Genomic DNA, 15,536 nt, shown 5'->3' on the forward strand with positions numbered 1-15,536 from the left:
ACGGCTTCATTTGTAGTTTTCAAGTTGGCAAGACACAGGAACCAGGAAGACCCAAAACAGGCTGAACCTAGAACCACGATACTTTCTAAGGTGTTTTTATGAATTGAAGGTATGATTGGATTCAATTCAATTCACCATATTAACAGGGCATCTACGCTGTGCAATGACATGCAGTGATGAGTAAAATGCAGTTCTTGCCCTGGAGGGGACCAACCAGTAGACATGACTGGGGGATGTTGAAAGGGAAATTGCATAGCAAAAAAAATTTTTTTTCATGAAGTACTGGGATATTTAACTCAGGACTTTATAAATAGTAGGCAATCACTATACCAGTGAGCCACATCCCCAGCCTTTCTTTTTGTATTTTATTTAGAGTAGGTCTCACTGAGTTGCTTAGGACCTCACTAAATTGCTGAGGCTGGCTTTGAACTCACAATTCTCCTGCCTCAGCCTCCAGAGCCTCAGGGATTATAAGTATGTGCCACCACAGTTGAGCAATTTTTTCCAGTTTACTCTGTGGATTTAGCTTGATGCTATGAGTCTAAATAGCCTTTATTATCTCTTTCCTCTCTCAATTCTCTGGCCTGTAACTTAAATTAGGGCATCTCAGGATTCTTCTCTTATCAAGGGCATTATCTGTACTGTTCATTGGGACAGTACTGTACACTGGAATAACTCATTTAAATGACAAAACCCCAAGACCATTTATGTCACATGCAAAACTGCTTTTGTGTAGGAGCTTTTTTTTGGTATCATAGTGACAAAAATGAAGTTTCTTTAAAAAATTAACCAAAACAGTGTGGGTTGAAAAACAAAATGTTCAGACCCCTATTATTGTACTCCTCCTCCATTCAGACAGGGTCTGATTAGAAAGAAGTCCAGCACTCTTGATGAACTAATCTGTATTTTAGCATGATATCAACAATTAACAAAAAGAGTCACCTATACTATGCTTCCACCCTTGGAGAACTTATGATTTATTGATGGAAAAAAATAAGATATTTATTCACTTTTTGCCCATTCAAGAACTTTATAAAACAGATTTCTTTCTTTCTTTCTTTCTTTCTTTCTTTCTTTCTTTCTTTCTTTCTTTCTTTCTTTCTTTCTTTCTTTCTTTCTTTCTTTTATTGGTGCATTATAATTATACATAGTAGTAGGATTCATGGTTAGATATTAGTACATGTACACTATATAGCCACATAATTTGGTTAATATGCACTGATTTCTTTCTGCTAAAGAAATTAGGCTGTGATGATAGGAGCTTATCACATAATTTGGGAAACAGATGCTTTCTGAACACTGAGCCAGCACCACTCCTTAGAAGATGAAAGAGCGAGCAGCTGCATGAGTGAGCAGCTGCATGAGTTCATGAATCCCGTCTGTCCATGTGGCCCGTGATGGCCCTTCCCACCCTGGGGAACCTTCCATCTGCCAGCCTCTTTGAGTTGCACCTTCTTTTTTTTTTTGCAAAGGGCTCCATCAGGAAGGCAGCTGCTGTGTGTCTACTTGAAAGACAGGGAAATGGTGTGGTTATGTGGAAGGGATGTAGACTGTACCAGGAGAATGATGGGAGGGATTTATTTGTACAGCCCTTTGTACAGAAAGAGTTCTTTTTTTAAAAATATTTTTTAGTTGTAGATGGATACAGTATCTTTATTTATTTTTATTTATTTATTTATGTATTTTTTTGTGGTGCTGAGGATTGAACCCAGGGCCTCACCCGTGTGAGGCAAATGGTCTACCACAATCCCAGCCCCAGAAAGAGTTCTGAGCTCCAAAATCAGGAGTATTAAAGAGAATGCTTTTCTGCCATGACGTTTACTTTTGTAAAAGATGTCAGAAAACAAAAATAAATTTGCAGCCAGATAAATCATTGTGTGCTGGATACATCAATAGCATGAATTATGGAATCCATACTATGTTATTTACTCTTTCAGGGGAACATGTGGTTTCCAAGTGGGTTTCTTGTCTTTGTGGCCTTCAACCAGTCTTGCTTTTTTGTACTGAGGGTCATCTAATTATCTCTACCACTGCCCTGAGTCTGAGCAAAACTCCATGGGTTGACCTGTTCTGACCTTGGAAGTTCTGTTCTTGGAAGTGAATATAGTAATGGGTGTGGGGAAGTGGAGAAGTTTATCAGGAATACTTTATTTGTAAAAATTCCATTTTTTAAGTATTTAAAGATTATTTATTCATTTGTTCCAGAACATTGCTTAAGTTATAGAATAAGCAGTTCTTAAGGATAATGTTTAGTCATGACCATTTATTGGTTAATTTAATTTTTTAAATTCTTTTTAGGTCTTCCCGACAGTAGAGTATATTTTGACATATTATACATACATGGAGTACAACTTAAAGAATTCCAATATGAATGTGGATCTCATCATGGAAAGAGGATTGTTTTTGAACAATTTTGAAGAGTGTGTGAGAGTATGTGAGGCCCAGACCCATGGAGTTGCTGATTTGTATCATCATTCTGCCTTTGAGTCTGAAATAGAAACTTATCTATTGGGATTTGTGAACTCATGCTGCTGATGGTACATGGTAATGCTTCAGTATGGGAAGATTTTCTCTGTGTGTGGTAACTCAGCCTTCTTCCTTTTCAGATATTTTTTTTTCCTTCTATACTTTGATGTTGAAAAGCCTGGTGAGGAGTGTGTTGAGAGACATATCTTCAAAGAATGTCCATATGCCCAGCAATACCATATTGCACATAATTCTCTTAGGAATGCTCATCTTCTGATAAGGCTGTGAAGAAGAGTTGTAAATCCCAATCAATCGAGACCTTACTGCATTGCATATCAGAAAACAGCTAAAAACTCAAAGAACTGCTGCTCTTTTTATTTCAGGAAACTTTGTGTAATAACATTAATTTTTTAAAAAGAATCTTATTCTGAAAAGAAAACAAGAAATTGCAGGTGGAATATCACGCTGGCTTCAACCACTGAGACACGCCTGCCCTCCAGGCGCCATGCTTGCTGTGATGGAGATATTCTATTAGAATAGAATAAGGAAGGCAGATTATTCAAGTGTAGAGGAGAAACTATACAGAGCAAATATAGTTGGTCCTCCACATCCAGTTCTGTCTCCATTGATTCAACCAGCCATGGGTCCAAATCATTCAGAAAAAAAAAATTGTGCCTGTACCAAACATAAATGGCCATTTTTTTCTTGTCATTCCTTGAACAACTCTGAAGGGGAGATGGCTGGATACCTATACCTTCCCTCTCCTCCTGTGGGTCCCTGATTTTGGTGTGACTAAGTCTTATTCTTCTATATAGGCCATGACTCACATCAAGCCACCCTCTTCCCCAGGGTGCTTCTGGCTCTACATTTTTCCTTGTGTCTTCAGACCCACTGGCAGAAGACCCCATGCTTACTGCTAGTCCTTCTGGGCTTTCTCAGCCCATGCTGGGTACTTTAACCTTGCCTTTTAAATAATACAATTATTTAAAATAATACAATTTCACTCCTTTTAAATAATACAAATATTAAATGAGTTTCCTTTACTCTTCTGGATGTGCCATATCTTTCTTGCTGAAATTTTGACTCTATCTGTCCTGTCCTCTCTTGCCCAGAGCCACCTGGTGTTTATTCAATTGCTGTTTTTTTTTTTCATCTAGCCCAAGGAAACTCAGGTTTGGAGAGTCCTATTTAGTGTCTAGTCCAGTATCCGATGCTACAACCATTTCTGCTAAATAGTCGTGTTGTCTTTAAATTATATTTGGTGGCAGGAATTCATTGCCTCTTAAGGCTACAGTATTCAATCATTCAGTTCATTCAGTGAACATTTTCTCCTTACCATGGGCTAACTACTATGTTTGTCTCTATGTCAAGAAGCTCCAGCAAGAAGATTATAACCTATTAAAAAAAACAATTTGGATACAAAGTGGTATGTGTTGTTTCAAAGATATTCACAAGTGCTATGAGATTATGGGCAAGCAATCACCAAGTTCTGTCTTGGGCTGTCAGAAAAATTCTCCCAGGTAAGGTAGTGTATGAGATGCGATATAAAGGAGAAGTAAACTTTTTATTGAGCAAACAAGACAAGCTGGAGGAAGAGAACAAGAGGGACAAATGCCTTGACATTTAAGAGTGCTCAATGTGTTGGAGTGGTGACAAGTGAGCATAGCTCATGAATCCAAGGGTGGCAGGACATGATTCTTCCTCATATGCACTCCGGATCTACCAACACTGTGCCTATGCACAATGATGAGTGTTCCACCTGAAGACAAGTGTATAGTCCGTACAGTCCCCTCCCTTCTCCTAAAGCAGCAGTTACCCTTTAATGAAGTATAGCACTATTGCCTCTATCTTAGAGTTTAGGAAATTGAGGGCTCAGAGAGAAAGCTCAGTTAGCAAGTGATGGAGTCAGGATTCCAACCCAGGTTGTCTGATCCCAGACTCTGTTCATGAAGTCACTGCATCTTTCTGCTGCCTCCTTCCACATAGATTCAAGAACCTGAACCATTCTCATGGTTACTCTCAGGTTACCTTCTGGCTGTCAATATTCCTCCTGAGTGAGGAAGTATAGAATCCATTGCAACATTAAAGTGATTGCTTGACCAGGGCAGGACAGACTAGGAATAGTGTCTCTATTGGTCCCGAGGCCATTCTCCCAATGACAGAGCCATAGACCATGTGGCCTTTATGCTGTCACATCTTGTAGGTAAAGATCAGTCCATAGTCAGCCAATGCTACTAAGTCAGCTAGGACCCCTTTGTCTGTCTGATCTCTACTTCTTTTAAAGGTCTCAGTTTTAATGTCCCTTTTTGAAGCTTATTCTTGTTTAGATCCTCCTGCTCTATGGCATCAGAGAACTTCTTACTTTCCTAAGTATAAGGCCTATCACTGTTATGGTACCAGTTTATTTGGTAGCCTCTGTTTTCCCAGATAGATTTTTAAGCTCTACTTGGACAGAGGCCTTGTCTTGACTGCTGTGGAACGCCCCCTCTTTAGCAACAGGTAAATCTTCAGTGTTAAATGAATACTTGCTTTCCATGCATGCTATTGTCTACATCCTCCTTGACCCTCATACCACTGTCTTCATTTATGACAGTGCTGATTAATTTTGTCTATTTTGAGCTTTCGTGGAATCAAACAGTATGTGCTTTTGTGTTTGGCTTCTCTAGTTCAATATATCATTTATACTATTTTTAATTCGCTTCCTATCAGATTCTGGGATGGTTCCCAGGATTTCCCATGGTAAATATGCAACATCTAAACTTCCAGAGTGGAATTTATAGATTTTCCTCCCATGATTCATTTATGTTACACTGCATAACTGACTTTAAAGAGTTTTTCTATGGTGGGTCATACATAATTGTATGATGCTTTTTGAAGCAGAATTTTCTTTGGCTGGAAGCAGCTACCAAGAAAATTGGAGTCTTAGCCTTATAATGACAAGCAATTGAAGTCTTCATTCAACAACAACATAAAAAGAGCTTGGAAGTGGACTTGGAAGACCTCAACCTGGCTAACACCTGATTTCAACCTTTTAAATCTGGAGCAGGAACCTAGATGCCAGGCTGAACTTCTGACCTGAAAAAGTGTGCACTAGTAGGTGGCATTTGTTTTAAGCTGATAAATTTGTGGTGATTTGTTACTCAGCAATAGAAAACCAAGACAGTCCCCCAACTCTTTACTAGTTTGTATGTAGCAATCCGATAAAACAAATTGCCTCATTATGTAAACTTTTGCAGCTATTTTATTACAGAGGACTCATCAGGAAATTACATTGTTCAAAACTTGAGATTTTATGGATGTTTTCTTAGGATTGCTTTCTGGCCAAAGTGAACTTTTGGTTATACAACTTTCATCATATTTCAAGAATAAAATGAGTCAATCATAGTAGTGTTTTTTTTTTTAATTTTCTTTCTTTCTTCTTTCAGACAATTAGCTCAACTGTCAAGAGCTCTGCGTTAACCTGGCAACACAGAAGTGCTGAAGGTGGAGACTCATTGGTCAGTGGTTTGAAATCTGGTCTGTCAAGTTATTAATGATGTGCAGGGACAAGTCACATACACCTTATGATAGCAAGTTCTTCATTTGTGAGTTGGGCTCAGCAGTGCTACCTTGAGGCTGTGTGTGAGCCCTGGGGATGCAGTGCATACAGAGTGCTATTCACTTCTCTACATTTTCTCCTTCATTTATCCTTACTTCTTTATCTTTATATTTTTAGGGTATAATTTTACAGAAAGACATTAAAAATAAAAGAGACAAAACAGAAAGGAAAAAGCCTCTTGGGTTTCATTGTTGGCTTTTTTTATGAATCCACTTGTTTATAAAGCTGTACCTGGTAGCTTAAGGAACATCAAGAAGGAATATTTCCTACCCAAAGGAGACGGACCTTCAAGGGAAGACTGGGTAGGTTCACCTATACCATCTTATTTTTGTGTGTCCTCAGTATTCTCTTTTGCTGACTATAAGGGTGTGGTTCCTGCAGGAAGTGGGATTGCTCTAGTGTATTTTATAAGGCTGGTGAAGCAATCGTTCCACTGTGACCCATCCTTGGAAGGGAAAATGGGAATGAGGAAGGGGGATATGTATTTTTTTCAAGGTAGGGGCCCGTGAGTGACAGCTCTCACTACTTGTGTACAGGAATGTTTTTGTAATAGAGCCCATAAACACAACATTCATGACTGCTTTGTAGGATGGAAAAATCAATGAGTGGATGGAAAGAAATCATCATCATGTACAAATGCCATGGCTAGTGTCAGCTGCACAGCAGAGACACGGGCTTGATGGAGGGGCTGTTGAAAATACTCAGTTAAAAAAAATAAATTTTAGTTTTTCTAATTGGTAACCCAAACACATAGATGAAAGACAGTCTTATGTGGTTGAATTTGCTGTTGTTCAAAATTTTACAAAGCTTAGAAGATCTATTTTTTTTTCACCCTAAAAACCAGTGGAATTCTTATGTTTCACTTGGGAATTGCATTTGAATTCTGAATACAGATGTGTGTTTTTGTCTTAATTTCCCATCAACACAGATGTTTACTTCAGAGAGACAATCATTCTAGATGCTTCCTGGACTTTCACCCAAGTTTTTCACAGAAATATTGTCTTGTACTATTTTGTAATAGAGCAGCTGCTGGTGTCTTTTACACTTTTTTGGAAAGTTCCTTAAATTTTTTTTTTCTTGTGGAGGTTTAAATCTGCATGGTGGGATCATTTTATTTTAGTGTTAGAATATCTTCTCTTTGAAAAGAATTTAGATAACTACTGTAAGTTAAGGGGCAGAAAAGAAAGAGTGATATTGCTGCTATAGACTGATATCATGGTAAAACGGGGATGACCTTGGAATAACAAAATCTCTTTTTTATTTTATAGCAGAGAGAAGAGGTTTAGTCTTTGATGATGGACTTGGTTTCCAGTATTAGATAATTTATATTCCTAACTCTGTAAAGCTTTCTAAACTTAAGTGAAACAAGTAAACGGAATCCTTTAATAACCAATATGGAAGCATTTGATTCAATATAATGCAGGGTCACAGTACAATCCATAAATGTTTTTGTCTTTCTAATTTTTATCTGTTCTCTTTGCATCAAGTTAGAATGATAGAGAGATCTTCATCCAGGGTTAAAATTCAGAGTTTCTTGCAGTGAGATTGGTATGTGTGTTTGAGGAAGATTTTGGAAAGGTTTGGAACAACTGATGCTTTCTGAGAAGTTCCACCAGGATGCTATTTTTTTTTTTTTGCTTCTCTTACCTATACACATTTTTTCCTGTAGCAATTCTTAGTCTCTCTGATACATTTGAGTTGATGAATGTGAGCCATCTGCTCTAAGAAGAACCTGGGTGTGCCTCCTGGATATATTTTCTTAATTAAATTGAATTAATTGATTTACATATTCCAACTTTGTTGAGGTGTAACAAATAAAAATGTATACTCAAAGTGTGTGATGTAATATTTTGAGGCATTTATTTATGCACATTGTGAAATGATTGCCATAACCAAGCTAATAAACATATTTATTACCTCATGGTTAACTGCCCATCTTTTGTGGTACGTGTATGTAACTCTTAGCCAACTTCAAGTAGTCGATATATTATTAACGATGGTCACCATGCTTTTGCACCAGGTCTCCAGAACCTGTTCATCTTGTTACTTCAACTTTGCACCCTTTGATCATCATTTCCCTGTTTCCTTTAGCCCCCACCCTTCTTCCACACTATGTTTCTTTGAATTTGACTTTGTAAGATTCCACATGTCATTGAGATCATGCAGCACTTGCTTTTCTGGTCTGCCTATTTCACATGATATAATGAATGTCTTCCAGGTTTATCCCTGTTGAGGCCAAGGGTAGAATAGTTTTCTTTTTTTAGTCTTAGTAATATTCCATTGTAATCAGAGTTTCTATTGGTTGAGGACTTCAGAAAGACTAAAACAAAGATTGATGTTTGAAATAATGGATAACATAAAACACAGACCTCTTCTTCAATGCCTTCTTCATTAGAATAAGAAGAAACTCTTTTTTTAGCTTGAAAAAAATGCTTAAGGAAAATGCTGCCCACTCAGAAGGTAATAACTTATGAAACTCATTATTTTAAGAGGCTGAATATATGAATATGGTCAAGGAACTACAATGAGATTATTGAGGGAAATGGATGATTTGGGGCAAGTCCAAAGCTTCTGAAGTTGGTCCTGTGAGGGATGACTTATAGAATGTGAAACGTATCACTGTTGGCTTAGGACTGAAAGGGCAGAACACTGGTCTTACCCACCAGGATATATATTATTTTTTTGTGCTGAGAATTGTACTCAGGGCCTCATACATGCTAAGCAAGAGCTCTGCCACTGAAATACATCCCCAGCAGGAAAATTTTAAAGATGGAAATTTTGTGACTGTGTGCTTCTAAGCCTATATAAAAAAAATGAGACCATAAAATAGAATGCTTATAATTATGTATTTTTGAAGAGTGGAGCATGTAGCATAATTCTCCATCGTGAGTCAACTCTGACATCTTGAGGTTTTGATGATTTTCTTCATCCCTTAATGGTTGTATTGGTGAAGTTTTCAAAGAAAAGTAACCCCATTTGGCTCTTGATTCTGTGTAGATTGTTTCATTGTTTGATAAATGCCTCTTTTTAATACACATTTTATTGGGTTATTGCATTGCTTCCACAACATTGAGATTTTGGACACCAGTGGTGGTTAGAAGCCAGTGCTGTCACTGCTGAAAATGGGCTTATAAGGCTCCTCAGGAATTCAGTAATCTTTAAGATGGCTGGATGTAGTGAAAATAGTAATGACTGAAGTCAAGCAGATCTGACTTTGTATCTGACTTTAGAGGAGTTACTATGGTTTCTTAATTTGGTTTCCTCACTTAAAGTGCAGAAACAATAGCTACTTAATTAGGCTATAGTGAGGTTAGAGGCAATCTATTGAAAGTGCCTAACTCACAGTAGAAACTCTCTTTTCAATGGGTTTTAGTGAAGGGGTTTCGGGTTGATCAATGAAAATCTTTTTGCTTAAAAGTGACTTATTATTATCATAAAAAATCAAGGAAACATAGACAAACACAAAAAAGAAAACATTCTCTAACCCCAACACTGTTAATCTTTTAGTGGGTAACATTTTTCCCATTTATATCTTTAGTACATGGTAGTGTAAATCTTTTAATCATTAAGTGTTTTAGTGAGTCAAGTTAAATGATTGTATAGCATTTTTATTGTATGGGGGTATCATGATTTATTTAATTAATCCTTTATTTTTGTCTCCTTTTTACTGTTTCAAATATCCTTGAATGTGTATTTTTGTTCATATGCATTGTTATGTACCTAGAATAAGTTTATGAAATGACTGGGTTAAAAATGTGTACATTTAAAGGTATGATATGACTTCTTAATTTTCTTGTCAAATATTGCATCAATATACTTTCCTACCCTGAGTGGATGAAAGTGTCCATTTCCCTTTATTTTTTTCCAAACTTTGAGAAGAAAAAAGTGGTATGTTATTTGACTTATTTTTAAACTGCTAGTGAAATTAAATTTTATTTATTGATCTTTTTCTTTTCTGAATTGTCTTTGACCTTTATTTTTCGGATGACATGCTTGTCTTTTTTATTTTATTTTAAAATTTAGAACTTTTGTATCTTTGAACTACTGACCTTTTGTCTGGAAATTTTTGTAAGGCATTTCCCCATGTCCCAGTATAAACTGGGTTTTGATTGTTTAGAAGTTTTACATCATTACCAAGCCAAGCCTTTCTAATTTTAAAATCTCTGAATCTCTCTGTCTGCCTTTAAAGAACTTTCCACTGCAAGAATAATTAGTATTTACTTACACTTTCCTCTAATTTGGAAGTGAATGAATTATTGATTATAATGTAGTAATTTCCTCAAAAATACAACTGAATTTAATTTGCTAATGTCATGCCATTTGACACTAATTAAGATTTTATTTTTATCTTTCCATTATTTATCCCTTTCATTTATTTTTCATTTCTTGGTTTATATTTCCAGAATTGAAAAAAATAATGGAAATAACAACGATCCTCTTCTTATTACTGATACTAAGATGGGAATGTCTTTACTTTCTGTTAGGTTGGATATGGTTCTTATCTTTGGATGTTTGGATGGATATTCTTTGTCTAGATTTCTGAAGTAATTTTAAAGTGTTGAATGGATGTTTAATTTGATGAAAGAGTATTGACTTTTTTGAATGAGGATAAAATGAAATGAGGCAAAATCATGAATGAGACAAAGATACTGATAAAATAGATATCGATAAAAGAGATAAGCCACCCAAACACTTGAAAATTATGAACATTAAAGCACAGTATCTTCACAATATAAGATACAGATATTGATTGCAATTTATTTTTTTTAAATTTTCCTCATTTTTATTGGTGAATTTTAATTGTACATAGTGGAGGGATTTGTTGTTATATAGTTATAAATGTACACAATGTAATAGTACTAACTTGACCAATATAATTCTTCAATATTTTCCCTTTCCCTTCCCTATTTTCTCTTCCTAAAAATTTTAAAAATTTAATTAACTTTATTTTTTTAAATACACAACAGTGGAATGCATTACAATTCTTATTACACATATATATCACAATTTTTCATATCTCTGTATATAAAGTAGGATGACACACAATTCGTGTCTTCATACCTGTACTTTGGATAATGATGTCCATCACATTCCACCATCCTTGCTAATTCCCTGCCTCCTCTCTTCCCCTCCCACCCCTTTTGATTGCAATTTGAGGAAATAAAGAGATTCACAGTCTAGTAGGTTAAGAACAGGATATTTTAGATGGTAAATTATCTAAATTAATAGAGCCCTTTGTTGAACTGTGTTTTGTTCTTGGAAATAGATCTTATTTAATTACAGTCCATTATTTTATTTAATAAATAATTTGAATAGTTAATATTTTTAAGTTTTTTTTATTGCTATATACATTAGGAATTCCGCCACCTCCCCAAGGAATGTACTAGCTTCATAAAATTGATTGATAAAATTTCTCTCATCTTCTGTAACTCCAGAACAGTATAAAGAGAGGAATGACTGATTTCTGAAGACTTGAAAGAAATCAATAGACCTGGGAAATTTCAAGTGTGCCTCCTGGTGGGATGCACAGAGGCATTCTTTGACTGCTTTTTAGTGTCAAGCTCAATTGAATCAATCCTCAATTAGGATAAAGGCAACATAGAAAGTAAAAAGATAGGGTTAGAGCTGTATAACACCAGTTGTCTCAGTCCGTCTTCTGTTGTTGTAACAAAAATACCGGAGACTGGGTAATTTATAAAGATTAGAAGTTTATTTGGCTCATAGTTTTGGAGGCAGGGAGGTCCAAGAGCATGCTGTGGACATCAGCTCAACATCTGCTGGGGTCCTTCTTGCTACATCATAAGGCAGAGGACATCGCGTGGTGAGACAGAGTAAGCATGTTAGCTTGGGTCTCACTTCTTATAAAGCCACTATGCCACCTTGGAGGCTCTACCCTCATGACCTCATCTAATTGCAGTTACTCCTCCAAAGGCCCCACCTCCAACTAACATTAACATGTTAATTTGTAGATTAGGTTTCAACCACAGCGTCAGGAAATGTCTCTGAAATAAAATTCTCCCTCCCCTCCAATTTCACCCCTAACTACCAGCTATCAATTTCCTTTGCTGTTGCTTCTTTTCTGAACAATGGAAAGAAATATGTCTCTTCTCTATTTTTTCCCTGTCTAAACAAACAAAAAATGAATATAGTACCACACAGTAACCAAAAATGAGTAATTTCAGAATGTGCATACTTGACTCTCACATTTCTTTTGTATGTGATAGGTGATACAGAGTCGTGGTTAAGGGTGTGACTCCTGATAGCCGAACCCCTCTCACCTGTGGAACAGGACTCTTAACCATACCTAATCTTGACTGTGAGGATTAACTGACATGAATAAATATTCATGATTTCAGCACTGTATCTGAGACATAGTAAGTACTAGTAGTAATGGCCCTTGTGAATATTTATTATTTCATTTAACAAATATCTTTGAGTTTAGCTGATTTGTAGTAGCACCTTTATCTTGCAAGTGGATTTGGGGCTAAGGGGAGTAGAAGGTGGTCTTGAGTTTCTGCTTGAGGTCAGCACGCTCCAGGCTAGTTTTGTCTCTGTGTCTTAGCTCTTTCTTCGTGTCTTCTAGCACCTGTGTCCTAGCCTGTGTGATAAGTGCCCTTATTATTAACACCTGCAAGCTTTTCATGTCTTCTCCCAATTAGAATGAACTATTTCTTTCTTCACCCTGAACACTGCACCTGAACATATGTATGTAACTGCATTTTTAAATAATATCAACAGTTCTTGAACTCTTACCATGTGCTAAGTACTGAGTGTATACACTGTAAGCCTCATAGTAACCATCTGAGGTTGACACTTTCATGTTAACTGTTTTACAACATGTTACTGCGTATCTTATGAATTCTTATACCCCCCAGAGCTTACACTTAAGCACTTATGGGTTTTTCACAATGGTTCCTCTATGACACTCCCTCCCACAGTGTCCTATTTCATTTTTCTGGAGATATTCCTTCCTTCTTTTAGTGCTCTCTGCTTGTTTCATGCCTGCTGGCACTTGCTCTGGCTCTTTATCCTCTTCAGTGCTTCCTCTTCTGCTAGAAGTCTTTTCCTAGTGCAGAAGAACCCTCACAGGGAGCTCCTAGCTGGGTGAGCTTCAGTCTGTGTGAATAAGAGAGAAATAGCTGTGGAGAGATATGATCTAAATTTTAGTTTTGAGTGCTCATTGCAGCTGTGTGTTTGCACAGCCATTTCATCTGCCTTGAGGAAGTATTCTTCCTTCAGATGTCAGTCAGCCTTTGCTGCCTGCTTGCCTTGCCCCTACCCATGTTTCTGCCAAAGCCCTGATGTTCTCCTTGTCTGTGGCCCTTCTTGTCAGCTCCTTGAGGCCGAACCTTGTGTTCTGCAACTCTGTAACTCTAGTACAATCACAGTGCCCACACATAACCAGTATTCCCCAAATACTCATTAAGTTAACAGAAACAAGGTCTTCATGTTGCTAGGTCCTGGAGTACTGTTTATAGAGTGTTTTAGGAAAAATGTAGATTAAACAAATATTTATGGACTGACTTGGGAATGTAACCCTCAGGTACAACAGGATTCTAGGGCAAAAAAATTATGAGATGCTCATGTTTATTTTAAGTAGTAAAATGTTCACCCTACTGTCTGCCAAATGCTGAAGGATTCATTGTATTCTTTTCAGGTTGGCCTAACTCCTTTGCTTAGTGGAAGTCCTATGCCCATGGGAGAGGATCTGGCTGCCTTTGAATAGAAGATATTGGAGCAACACTAATAAATTTCAGAGGGAATGCAATTTGCATGTGCAATAGCTTATTCCTATAATTTAGAGTTTCCGGAGTGACTGAGAGGCTCCAAAGGTAGAGTTCATCCCTCAATCATTTCCACATAGTACCACGCTGTTGCCAAGCTCTGACCCTTTAGATGTCTCAAACACCACCCAGAGAGTTCGGGAAATAAACCTATTCAATTGGTATTATCATTTCACAATATTAATAGTTTGTGATTCTTTGCTGGGGGATATGTAGTTGGCTTATTGTCTCATAAAGAACATCCTCATTTTCTTTTTCCACAAGTGTGAATTTTTCAGCAATGATGTAGCATTGGTAAGTTTAATTTAATCAAAATTTCCTAGGATTTTTCTTGCTGAGGAGTGAATCACCAGGGGTTTTATTTTTTTGATGGATTATGGGAGGAACATCTGTGCATTTTCAAGTTTGTGGTATGCAATCAACATGCTGTGAGACTTTTGATGGTAATTTTGTTTCTTTTCTTGCTTGTTACAATCTCTTGTCAACATCTAATTTGAGCTTCCTCTTTCCTTCATGCCTTTGTACTCTGGGCTGCAGGACACAGCACTTGACATGATCCTGGATGTGCCCTACGCAGTTGTTCCACCAAAATTATTATATAGAAGGGATGTAGAATGGTCATCTGTTTGGAATAAAAGACTAGACTTTGACCTTGGAGTTTTGTTTGTATACCAAGCCCACCGTTTATACATAGAAGGTGGGCTATTCTCTGATGGTAACTCCAGCCTTCTAGTAATTTAGGCCAAGAGCCCAGTCATCCTTTTCTCTTCTGTGTTCAATCCTTCCGCTAATTTGGTAACCCCTGCCTCAAACATATCCAAAATTACATCCCTTCCTCTCAACTTCACAGCAACCAACATGGTCCAAGATGCCAGCATCTCTTGTTGAGATTGTTTACAATAACCTAAGGGATCTCCCTACTTGCACCTGTGTGCCCACAAGCTGACTTTTGAGCCTCATCTCATTCTCACACAGTTAGCCTCATGATCCTGCTAAGACAGAAGACAGATCACATAACTCTGCAGAAAACCCTCTGAAAAAACTTTCCATTTTCACTCAGAAGACAAAAAACAAAAAAACAAAACAAAAGAACAGTCCTTGAAATGTCTGGAAAGGTCCCATAACACCAGGACTTCTGTTACCCCCTAACTCCTTTCTTAGTTTCTTGGCTCACTCTGTTCTAACCACACTGGCCTCCTTGCTGTCCTTTGCACATGCCTGAAGTGTTCATGGTCTTCATCTGGGTACCCAGATGGACTTCTCTGCTTCTCTCGTCTTCCTCAACAGGTCCCTTCTCTTACCTGCCATCTCTACTAGTGAATTGCTGGTGCTGACACATTGTAGTGGCTATCATCTATAGTCCTGATATGTGCCTTTGCTCACCAAGAGAGGGCCCTGGAGGAGATGCATACCCAATCAAAATGAAAGTGACAGTGCTCTTCTCTTAGGAGGACAATATCATTTATATTTGGATTTTTAACTGAGGAAAACCAATTGAAACTATAAATTATGACATAATTCTATTTCCCTTTCCTACTCCTCAGATTTATTTTTACCTTTTCATTTCTTGTTGCTGATAGGAAATTCAGTTACATAATTACTGTTTCTACTAAAATTTGACTCCATTTTAAAAATATTTTTTTATATGGCTGAGTGGAGCAGGCTGAATAATGGCCCCCAAAGAGTTC

The 15,536-nt window shown here is 37.1% G+C and overlaps 1 long non-coding RNA gene across 1 annotated transcript; it reads left to right on the plus strand.

Moving 5' to 3' along the window:
• Positions 1-5,151: 5,151 nt before the first annotated feature.
• On the plus strand, positions 5,152-14,063 carry LOC144367726 (uncharacterized). Its single transcript, XR_013427251.1, has 5 exons — positions 5,152-5,559; positions 5,892-5,963; positions 6,182-6,366; positions 12,289-12,438; positions 13,722-14,063. It is a non-coding gene; the product is annotated as an uncharacterized LOC144367726 (long non-coding RNA).
• The last annotated feature ends 1,473 nt before the right edge of the window (positions 14,064-15,536 follow it).

This window comes from Ictidomys tridecemlineatus, chromosome 11, assembly GCF_052094955.1.
Source record: "Ictidomys tridecemlineatus isolate mIctTri1 chromosome 11, mIctTri1.hap1, whole genome shotgun sequence".
NCBI classification, from domain to species: Eukaryota; Metazoa; Chordata; class Mammalia; order Rodentia; family Sciuridae; genus Ictidomys; species Ictidomys tridecemlineatus.